A 12105-nucleotide genomic window follows, 5' to 3' on the forward strand; every position below is an offset into this window, starting at 1 on the left:
ATGCAGGTTCGATTGTCAGGAGAAAGAGGATGATGGGCAGGGAACAAAATAAAGAGACACTATCGACGTCTGTACACGGCTTCAAAGAGGCCCCTGGATGCCCTCTCCAAAGTCAAGCACCAGTGTAAAAAAGGCTTAGAGAAGAACAGGCACATTTCTAAAACGTTACCTGAAATCTAAGCTTGCACGACACTGACTGGCGGCCTAACCACAGCCGGTGCCTTCCTCGTCCGCCTCCACGTGAGGGCTCTGCACACCCTCCGCAGACGCCACGTCACCTCTTCCCGAAGCAAGGGTCTGGCTTCTGACTCTGAGGTTCCGGGCACCTCTCGGACTTTCTCAGGCATTCACTCCCCAGTTTCCTCCCCTCTTTTTCTACCTTATTCTATCACTAATCTATCTTTTCTGTCACTTCTATTCAAACGAGTCTCAAATATTCACCTCCGGACCAAAAAAAAAAAAAAAAAACCTTATAAAAATTCCACTCCCACATTTAAAAAACCAAATATACACCTCAGAACCTAAGTACCGCTCCCCAAATATCCAAAACAAACACCTCCCCTTTAAAACCCAGCCCTTCCTCTCTCTCAGTTATCTGTGTGAGAAATACTCTGATCACCTGTGCTTCAGGATTCAGCTCAAACATCACATCTTCCTTCCGTGACGCCGTCCCTCCCCGCTCCTGCCCAGGCTGGGGTACTGCTTTCAGGGCACCCCGCCCGCTGTCACAGTATTTATCCCATTTCACCGTAATGACTGGTGTACTTCCTGAGTTCCCACCCCAGACTATAAACCAACAGCAAGGGCACAGCTGTCTTACATCTGTATCCAACAGGCCAAGTAGGGCGGCTGGTACATAGAAGGCTCCCAATGAATGTTTTTGTTTTTTTGTGTTTTTCTTTGTTTTGTTTTTTTTGTGGTACGCGGGCCTCTCACTGTTGTGGCCTCTCCCGTTGCGGAGCACAGGCTCTGGACGTGCAGGCTCAATGGCCATGGCTCACGGGCCCAGCCGCTCTGCAGCAGGTGGGATCCTCCTGGACCGGGACACGAACCCGTGTCCCCTGCATCGGCAGGTGGACTCTCAACCACTGCGCCACCAGGGAAGCCCCCCAATGAATGTTTAATGAAAGGGAGAGAAAAGTTGAATTCTTATTAAAGATCTACACTTTTCCTGGTTTAAAATATTTACTACTTGCTAAAAAGGATCGTCAGAAAGAAAAAAATGTTTGGCTTTACTATTCCAACAGTCTGTGTCTTGGTAAGGTCTAGGCAAAAGACCACTACCAAAATTTATAAAACAAAAAGTCAGGGAACAGAAACAGAATTAAGGTGAAAAGCCACTACTGTCTTCTTTTCTTTTTCTTAGTAAACCCCTAGGTTAAAAAAATAATAATGTTGGTAGATATTAAACACTAGGATACTCTGTTTTTTCTCTCCGAGGGACTAACAGGAACAGTCCATTGATAGGCCGAAGATGTGCGTGCTGCTGAGGCCATAACAAATCTTTCCTCGTAGGTACCAAGCAGCTCAGATGGCCTTCTGAGGCAGACAGAGCTGACTGGGAGAACTCCATCCTTTCAACCCGAAGCCCTTGCTTCTTGGTGACATTCCTCCTATCTTTAAAGTGTCTTTAATTCTTATGACATGAATTTTGGCCTGAGAATACATTACTTTCTAGTTTTTGTGGCACTGAACGCATTGCTTTATGTCTCTGAGCCTAAATGTCCTCATCTTTAAAATGGGAATAATAATACGTGTCTCACAGGGACGCTAACGAGACTAGGTGCAGGAGAAGCCCCTGCAGCACAGCTAGTGCCCATAGTAAGGGCTGTGATGACGGCGATCACAGCGCGGCCTGGCAGTCACAGGGGACACTAAGGTCGGCTGGCGCACTAAGCTGATGCCCCTACCCGCTTCCAGAGTTACTGGAGAGCAGCTTGCTTGACTCTACTCCAGGGAGGTATTCTTTATCCTCATCTTGCTATATGTATATCTTAAAACTAATTCATTCCTTCTCATGACTTTTAAACTTGTGCACAATTTTAAACAAACTTGCTCTTTGGACTCATTCATGGTGGTTTCTCCCCTTTTTAATCTCCTTCCAGTCAATCAAGTTTCGATGACATTTATTTTCATTAGTGTTTTTTAAACTTGAATAAGCAAGTTCCCTGTTTCATTGCTGTTCAGAAACTTAACTTTCAAAAGAAGTCGTAAACGTGTTTTATCTGCGGTGAGATGACAAGAGCTTTGTGACGGGGGCCTTTTAATATAATCCTCAACATGACTCTGTCTTTGGTTTTCTCCTTAGATTATTCACATCAACACGAAGCAACGGCAGTCTGTACTGTTTTTAGTACCATCACACGTAACCCCAGAAACCTTATCCTACTCAACTCACCCTAGCCCTTGACAGCCAGCACTACAAATAAAAAAGTTAAACATGCTACATCTATCTAACCTTTGGTCTATCTAACTTTTCTATTTATTTATTTTTGGTTTTGGGTGTTTTTTTTTTTTTTTTTTTTTCCGGTACGCGGGCCTCTCACTGTTGTGGCCTCTCCCGTTGCGGAGCACAGGCTCCGGACGAGCAGGCTCAGCGGCCATGGCTCACGGGCCCAGCCGTTCCGCGGCATGTGGGATCTTCCCAGACCGGGGCACGAACCCGTGTCCTCTGCATCGGCAGGCGGACTCTCATCCACTGCGCCACCAGGGAAGCCCTGGAGTTTGTTTTTAAGACAAAATATTTCTGGTATTTTATTTCTTCTTCATTACTTGGATTTTGATGGAGATACAAAGTGACACTGATTCGATGTAAAGTAGGCATAAGAAGTTTGATGAGGAAACGAAGAGTCCGTCTAATTCCACTTCATCTTGCTATGGACAGAGTACTCGAATTAGGATAAAAGTAAATTTCAACTGCTATTACTAATTATAAGCAAAACTACAAATCACGTATACATGTATTTCTTAAAACTACGCTGTACCACAGAAATTGTCATTCATTTTAAAGTTCCCATATATAAAAATTTTGCAAGAAGCTGAAGCTTCTTCCTTTTGGGGAAAGATCAACCTCTAAGAATACAACACAATCAAAACATTAAAAATGTCAGAACTATTTCTCTCACTGGCAATAATAACAGAAAGTAAGTAACAGCTTGGATGGAGAAAAACAAATCTGCTTCAGAGCTCAAACTCCAGAAATGTAAAGAAAAAGTGCCCTCATCTGGCCAAACAAAAAACTTAACATTTTAGATGCTCATATTAACGCCTGTTCAAGTGTAATTTACAGGGCTTTAATTGGTGTATAAATAAATCTGAAGATTTAAAAAAATAAGTAGCAAGCCAACAGCATAAAATTTTTTTCTGCTTTTTACAAATATAACTATTTGCTGTTCAAAAACAACTATTTAAACCATAAAATATAAAGCAAATTATATAATATGTAGTCTTTCACCAACCAGATATATTAGAAATGTATTAGGAAGAAAATAGTTACCAGTCCTCTTATTTGCAAATCATTAATAATAAAATGGCACACATAACTTTACATTCTGATGACAAGGCTGATTAATGACTGCCATATGCTATTATCTGGGAAAAAATATCTTTGCACAACTTAAGAGTTCAGAATTTTCCTTCCTGAGTACTTCTAAAAACTAACATGCCACCTCAAGTTAAACTACTTATATAATCAGATTGATATCTCTGCCAAACAGATCCAGTAGAGCCAAACAGATCCATCTCTGCCAAACAGATCCAACAGATCCAGCAAATGAAAATAAAGCTTTCAGCTGTGCTGTGACACTAACGTTACCAATGAAATGCTAGCGGCGAGTAATCCTGTCATTAACAGTAATGATGATGACAATAATAATACTAATAGTACTAGAAATTGCTTAAATGGTAGCAATTTGCAGGCACGGTGGCACTGCAGGGGTAACAGGGTACACCCCCCCACCAAGATATCCACGTCCTGATCACCAGAACCCGCGATTCGGTTACTTCACTACCTTACATGGCAAAAGGGGCTTTGAAGACATGGTTAAAATGGGGAGACAAGATGGAGAGATTGTTCTGGAGTAGCCGGGTGGCCCGATGGAATCACCAGGGCCCTTAAACATGGAAGAGGGAGGCAGAAGAGTCAGAGGGGGGGTGGGGCCATGCAAGAAGGCTGGGAGAGATGCAACACTGCTGGCTAATTTTTACAACAGTAAAGTGTGTCTAATTTTTACAACAGCAACAAAAAACTAATACACTGAGCTAAACTCAGTTACTCCTCACGCTAGTGAGGGTGGTACTACTACTAATCCTACTTTAGCAGAAGGAACTTGAGACTTAAAAAGACAGACCAGGGGCTACCCTGGTGGCGCGGTGGTTGAGAGTCCGCCTGCCGATGCAGGGGACACAGGTTCGTGCCCCAGTCCGGGAAGATCCCACATGCCGCGGAGCGGCTGGGCCCGTGAGCCATGGCTGCTGAGCCTGCGCGTCCGGAGCCTGTGCTCCGCAACGGGAGAGGCCACAACAGTGAGAGGCCCGTGTACCGCAAAAAAAAAAAAAGACAGACCAATTAACTTGTCTGGGGTCACACAGCTAAATAATCTTCAGACTTGGGTTTGTCTATCTGATATCAGCATCACGTAAGGATGATGTCCATCTCGATCATTGCCTTCAATCTGTAAGCACAGTACTTGGGGCCTCTCGGTGCCGAATGGGCTCCACGAATTTCTCCCACCCTCACTCTCCCAAGGGAAAGTGATGATGTAAATAGTTTCAAACAACAGTAAGTGGAAGCGACATCTTCCTCCCACTTACTGTTGTTTGAAACTATTTACATCGTCACTCTCCCTGTTCAACCAACCTTTGATTCATTCTATCTTCTACCTTCGACATCCACTGTGACCACGCTGAAGCAGAACAAATCCCTTGGATAAAAATAATACTCTAACTCACATCCTATTATCAGCTTCAGTCATGTAATGTCTCACTTGAAAGCTTTCAGTTCTCCAGAATATAATCAAGTAAAACCTAAGTTCCTTTTTAAGAATCTTTTTTTTTTTTTTTTTTTTTTTTTTAAAGAATCTGACTTTAGGAATCCTTTCCGGATCTCAAAAAGATCCCATCTTACCTTTCCACCTTGTACTACTGCCTCAAAACACTGCAAGACCCATTCAAATGCAGTCTTTGGGCCCATATTTTGCCGCTGCCTCACTTCCATATCCTTTGTTCTTCCAGGATATTCATCTAGACTGTGCATCTATCAAAAACCATGCCCCCCCCCCGCAAAAAAAAAATAGTACACCAGCCACAAAGTCCTCAAAAATTCTGCTTGTACCGGTCATCAGTCCCTGCCTTGCCCAGCTCCATTTGGCTTTGGATACTAACGATCCACTTAGGCTAAAGGAGGTGGTAACGTCATCTCTTAGGTCAGACACCTTGGATCCAAAATCCTGGCTCTACCACCTCCCAGCCTTGTGATTTAGGGCAGTTGTTCACTTCTTTGGACTAAGCTTCCTTAACTGAAAAGTGGGGAACATAATAGTATCCTCCTCATAGGGCCGTTCCAAGGATTAAATGGCACAAGTAGCTGGCAGCATAGCTGGTATATAGAGTCTTGATTTTTACTGCAGTTCCCTTCAATAAGTGGCATCCTCCTTCAATCTTAGTTCACTTGGCCGACACAAGTAATACGGCTAATCATTACCTTCCCCTCTCCCAGAAGGTCGGACCTTGTGCCCTATTCCACAGTGCCAACCTATGCCTCTATTTCCACCAGATGGACCCCAACTCCCAATCCCCGGTACTGCAATACAGAGATCACCACGAAGCAGTACCTCCTTTTACCATCTTCCCCCTTTCCCCTCCTGGCCGATCCCCCCACTCCCAGATCAGATCCTTAACATATTTTCTTAAGCAACATTTTATTTATCCACTTAAATACTATGACTTTAACAACTGACGGTACATGAGTTAACCCTTCTAGCACTGGCTTCTCCAGTAAACAAACCCCTTTTCCCACTATTGTATCAATGAAAAAAGTCAACACGCTGTTATTGTTGTTACTGGTATATGTTCTATTCACCTACACACCTATATTATCTTATTTACCTACAGGTTTCTTGAGAGCAAGGACTATATAGTAATCATCTTTGAATTCCTCCAGATCTAAACACACTCAGTTTTACTGATTAAGCTAATAGATGAAATGAGTCACATCCGACCCGCAGTTGCATGACCAGTCAGCAAAAATATCTTTCTATTTACCACCCCTCCCCAACCACTGGTACAAAAACACAAACCCAGGCAAATTTATCCTTGCTTGTAATTATAAATGCCTGATGCCATTTCACTTTCCTCAGGTTTCCAGTGAATTTCTTTACACAACCTTACCTTAATTATATTAATGTACTCACCTGTTCCATGCATCGCATTTTAAAATACCAAAGTAATAATCAACATAGACACATTCACGCTTTCCAGCATTTCCACTTTTAATTACAGTGAGCCACTGTACCTTAAACCTTCAGAGTCTATAACTTCAGTTCTATGAAATTACTATGCTTCATTCAACCAGAGATTTCAAACTTCTTTAAAAGGTAACACAGTACTACTGTTCTACTTCATTTACTCACATGCCTCCCCCCTTTAACCTCAGCTTGGTGCTGAAGCTAACTTGCTTGATAATCTAAGCCTAGTTCAAGTCTAACTCATGCCAGTGTTGGTCTGCAGCTATCAGCTGTTCTGCCATCTTCTATTTGGTTATGTTGAGTTCCGGGCATCTCAGGTAAGGAATGAAATTATTTCTTAGAGAGGGAGGTATTCTTTTTAATCTGATATTTTCCAGAATATTAAAGAACTAAACCGATTTTTCTTTTTACAATTACTACAAGGTAACTAAAAGATTTCTTTCAACTATGTGCCTTTCCATGTGAAACACACAGGACTTTAGAACAGTGGCCCGGAAGCCTGGCTGTGCCCTGTAATCATCTGAGGGGTTCTTGAAAAGTAGACCCCCAGGCGCCACACCGGAGGGGTCTGACTTGGTTGGTCTCTGATAAGCCCAAGTTTGAATGCTGTTGCGGATGTCTGTTGAGGAACCAGTGAATAAGAAGCACAGCCTGCAGAACCTTTCTTCTCTTTAAAAGAAAATACTGTATTTCAGAGATCTATATAAATATAGATATATATTTTAAAATATGTATATTGCATCCAGTCATTTAATTTAAAAATCTCACGTAACCAACATATTTTACATCATCAATGTACTGCATGTATCCTTGAAAATATAATTGCAATAATCACTGTCAAATTTTTTCCCCAACTGATCAGCCTTCATATTGGTGAGTTCCTAAAACAAACTTTCAGGTGTAAAAATTTCTTGCACATCAAACGTAATAACACAATATACATTCTAAATACCTTTAATCCTCGCTATCTGGACCAATTGTTTCCTATCTGCGCGCTGCCAATTTAAAACCCACTTGCTGGATCAGTCTACAGAACAAATCCCCCTGTGCTGTATTATTTTTGTGTGTGAAATACCCCAGATTAGTATGCCTCAGCCCGGAGAATGACGCCCCTCGTGGGCTGATGGAGGAGCTTTCTGCTGGGCCTGCAAAACAGTCTTGAGAATGAAAATGCCCTTGACTACTGTCAAATGACCTAGTCTTTCGGAGTAAAAATTTAAATCCCAACAGTGATTTAAAAATCTATATTCAGCTGTTAAGCCCTTTTGGACTCAAACAGCAGACACACATAATAAATCTCAAAGCCGACAGTTTGAGATTTGCTTACTACCTCTGGCACTCCCAAGCTCTAAAAAAATCACTGGTATACTGCACTCTGGTACAAAGCATAAAACTAAGTATAACATTAATTATATAGGAGAGGAGGGAGGCTCTGAAAGACTTTTGCTTAAATAAATGCCATTTTTTCATATAAATTTATCAGGTTACCTTCTACCTCATTCTAACTTTTTTTTTTTTCTGTACCTCCTTCACAAAAAAAAGTTATATTACTATTCTGTTACAAACAAGAGGCTAAATCTCAACTACCCTGAAATTAACTTACTTGTTAACTACTGGAAAAGCCCATTTCTCCCCCATGCACCAGGGAAAAACCTATATCCCCAAAATCTATATGTAACTAACACTTCATCCTTTTGCAATTGTTTTTCAGGCTCCCCTCCAGTCCTTAGCAGTATGCATAAATTTATAAAATTGTGATCCCAGAGTATCACACTTGTTTCTTCTGTTTCAATACAAATAATATTGCTATGCTGAGGTCTTTAACAATAATGCATGGAATCAAAAAAAAAAAAAAGAAAAGAAAAAGGAATGGAAAAGTATTCAAGAATAGTTATAAAAGAGTCAATTTCACACTTAAAAAAATTGTACCCCCAAAACTGATTTCCCAGTGCCAAGGAATTAAATGCCTTGCTTTAAAATGTAATGTAATCATTAGTCATAAGAAGAGTCCTAAGAATTTCTGAAACAGGCAATGTGTGTTTGCAATTAAAACAACACAAAGATAAGATTTTCCCTGCTTTCTCCAGAGCATTTGGTTTCTATTCCCAAACAGAATAAACCAAGTAAGATATACATGGCTTTCTAGATTTCAACTAATTAGGCTAACATACCACCACTCACTATAAATAATTCTACTTCTTCTTCTTTTCTCCTTTTTAAAGAAAGCAATTAACAGACATCATCACGTGATAGCCCACACCTCCTCTGTAGAGATGAAGAAACTAACACCCGGTGAGAGAGATGGGAAGTGAAACGGAGGAAGCCGAAGTTCTACCACTTTCTGCTCAGGACAGACGCACATCAACCAGGAAAACCCTGTCAGTATCTCACCAAACAGAGGTAAGCAGGCTCCATACTACCTCTGTGCACATCAGCACAATCTGTTTCATTATGTGGATTTTGTAACTTCAATCATGAAAATTAAGAATAAAATTAACTACCCCCTTGGAAAGCATGGTCAAGCATCCTACCGCACAGCCTATTTCATGGAAGCCCCACGGTTGCAATCTGTCTCTCAGGTCTTTTTTTTTTTTTTCTTGGATTAAAATTTTTTTTTAATTTCATATTGGAATATAGTTGATTTACAATGCTATGTTAGTTTCAGGTGTACAGCAAAGTGACTCAGTTATATATTCTTTTTCAGATTCTTTTCCCATTTGTTATTACAGAAGATTTAGTAGAGTTCCCTGTGCTATACAGTAGGTCCTTGTTGATTATCTTTTATATATAGTAGTGTGTATATGTTAATCCCAAACTCCTAATTTATCCCTCCCCCTGCACCTTTCCCTTTGATAACCATAAGTTTGTTTTCTAAGTCTGTGAGTCTGTTTCTGTTCTGTAAATAAGTTCATTTGTATCATTTTTTTAGATTCCACATATAAGCGATACCATATGATATTTGTCTTTCTCTGACTTACTTCACCTAGTATGATAATCTCTAGATTCATCCATGTGGCCACAAATGGCACTATTTCATTCTTTTTTATGGCCGAGTAATATTCCATTGTGTATATGTACCACATCTTCTTTATTCATTCATCTGTCAATGGGCATTTAGGTTGCTTCCATATCTCGGCTATTGTAAACACTGCTGCAATGAACATTCAGGTGCATGTGTCTTTTGGAATTATGGTTTTCTCCAGATATATGCCCAGGACTGGGACAGCTAGATCATATGGTAGCTCTATTTTTAGTTTTTTAAGGAACCTCCATACCGTTCTCCATAGTGGCTGTACAAATTTACATTCCCATCAACAGTGCAAGAGGGTTCCCTTTTCTCCACACACTCTCCAGCATCTGTTATCTGTAGACTTTTTAATGATGGCCATTCTGACTGATGTGAGGTGGTACCTCACTGTAGCTTTGATTTGCATTTCTCTAATAATTAGCGATGTTCAGCATCTTTTCATGTGCTTTTTGGCCATCTGTATGCCTTCTTTGGAGAAATGTCTATTTAGATCTTCTGCCCATTTTTTGATTGGGTTGTTTGTTTTCTCCAGGTCTTGATTTCCCTGTTTTTCTAGAAATTAAGTATGCTGGCCTAGAATTCAAAAATCCCTGAATATGTCTTTAACTAATGATGAGATTACTTTGACATTTCATCTCTCTCTCTGCAGCTTTCACCTGAGGAATAATGAATTCTGAACAAAATGGAAGGTACGAGTGAAAATCAAACCGATATCTGCGTTACACTTTTATAAACGTGTTTTGCTAGCAGTGCTTCCTCCACTTCTTTCATGTCACAGATGCACAAAGGAAACGATAATACTTGAGCAGCACACAGGAGTAACGGACCAAGGGGACTGATAGAGTGGGGGCTGGGGGTCGGTTCCAGCCCTGAAGGCTGCGGGGGAGGGTGGGGTGTGGTGCTCAGAGGCCTCTGGAACCTGATCACTGCAGACCAGGAGCAGCAGAAGCTGTAAACTGGAGTATGGAAATTATGGGGACACCATCACAGGCTCACCTCCATAATGAATGATTTGCTCATTTTCAAAGCTAGGACCTATATACCTCTAGAGTTAACTCACAAAGGTATGCACACAGAAACTGATCATCCGTGTTGCCTAAATCATAGAAAATTAACAATGGCAGCAAGTACTCCTGCTTGCTGGAAAGACAAATCAAGCATTTTTGAGCAGGAAAATCATTTATTATGAATTATCCTTCAAATTACAAATCTACCTATAAATTATAATTATAGAAGTACACAGAGGTCATAGTACAGGTCTGATTATTCTCAGCTATAAATTGGAAATGAGATATGGAGGGAACCACCACTTGGGCGTCCCAGAGTTCAAAGAGGCTCCAGATCTACTCTTGGTGTGCTTTAAAATCATTATGACTGATTATTTATTTAAGCAATATTTCCAAAAGATGAGTGCAGAACTTCTTCCTGAGGGACAGCGTGCGCTCTGAGTGTATGGATGGATTGGAGTGGGAGCTGATGGGCTTTGACATTGGGGTTTCAAAACAAAGCTCATCTACATGACAACTGCTGAACTCCCCTCACCCTTAGTTTCCTTTTCTATCAAACAGAGGCAATGTCTAGATTTAATATAATAGGAAACATGGTTTCTACCATGCATGTCTGGTACTCAAAAAGCATTATTTTAACCACTGGTACTATTTTGTATGCATACCTTATCTGTGTTCAGTATTTGTAAAGACAACATAACATTCCGTCTTATCTCATGGTTTGGTCAACGGGAGTCAATTGCTAGACATTTGTATTACAGTCATTTTCTACTATGATGAAGATTTAAAATGTTTATTTCTTTAGCACCTAGACCCAGAAATGGAATTACAGAGTCAAAGAATAAAATTACCTCTATGACTTTTGATATATGTACTTCTTAGAAACCTATCTTCCTGAACGAAGACTGGGGTATAGGACGTGAGTGGGGTAGAATTCTACTGATTTTGAAACTTTTCTGGTTGACTCTCAATAACTTTAATTAAATGTTGGAACTAAATATGCTTTTTCTTTAAGAGAAATTAACTTATAAAGAAATCAAGAACAAGTTTTTCAAAATTACTTCAAAATAAGGGAAGATTTCCTGACTTGCAGTTAATAAGCAAAAGCATTTTAACAATGAACACACCTTACTGTTTAAAAAAATTTAACAAAACCAACATATGTGTAGAGAGTACATATATATGTGTATGTATATATATCTCCTCTGCTCTATCCTCAATATTCCTCATCAAAACCCAATAAAACCCAGAAGACATACATTATTACTAACATTTTCATTTGTATCTTACCAGAATTTTTAAATAGAAAGAACATAAATATGTATATCTTTATTAGTATACAAACATCTCTAAAACTTGCTTGTTTTTTCCTCTTAATCAATCTTGGACTTCAACACATACCAATCTACTGCTACATATAATTTCTATTATTTTCTACAGTTCTATAATTTATATAACTAGTTCATTATTAAAAGATACTTGAGCAATTACCAGTTTTTGCTTCAAAACTTCAATAACCATCCTTGCACATCATTATAAACTATATGAAAAGTTTAACTTCATACTATTACTATTATATTTGTAGGACAAAGCTGCAGCCATAGAA

General features: G+C 39.9%; 1 protein-coding gene across 21 annotated transcripts in view; it reads right to left on the reverse strand.

Moving 5' to 3' along the window:
• Window positions 1-12105, reverse strand: part of PLEKHA5 (pleckstrin homology domain containing A5) — a 259317-nt gene that overhangs the window by 184718 nt on the left and 62494 nt on the right. The window lies entirely within an intron of this gene.

The sequence above is a fragment of the Phocoena phocoena genome, chromosome 11 (assembly GCF_963924675.1).
Source record: "Phocoena phocoena chromosome 11, mPhoPho1.1, whole genome shotgun sequence".
In the NCBI taxonomy this organism is placed as follows: Eukaryota; Metazoa; Chordata; class Mammalia; order Artiodactyla; family Phocoenidae; genus Phocoena; species Phocoena phocoena.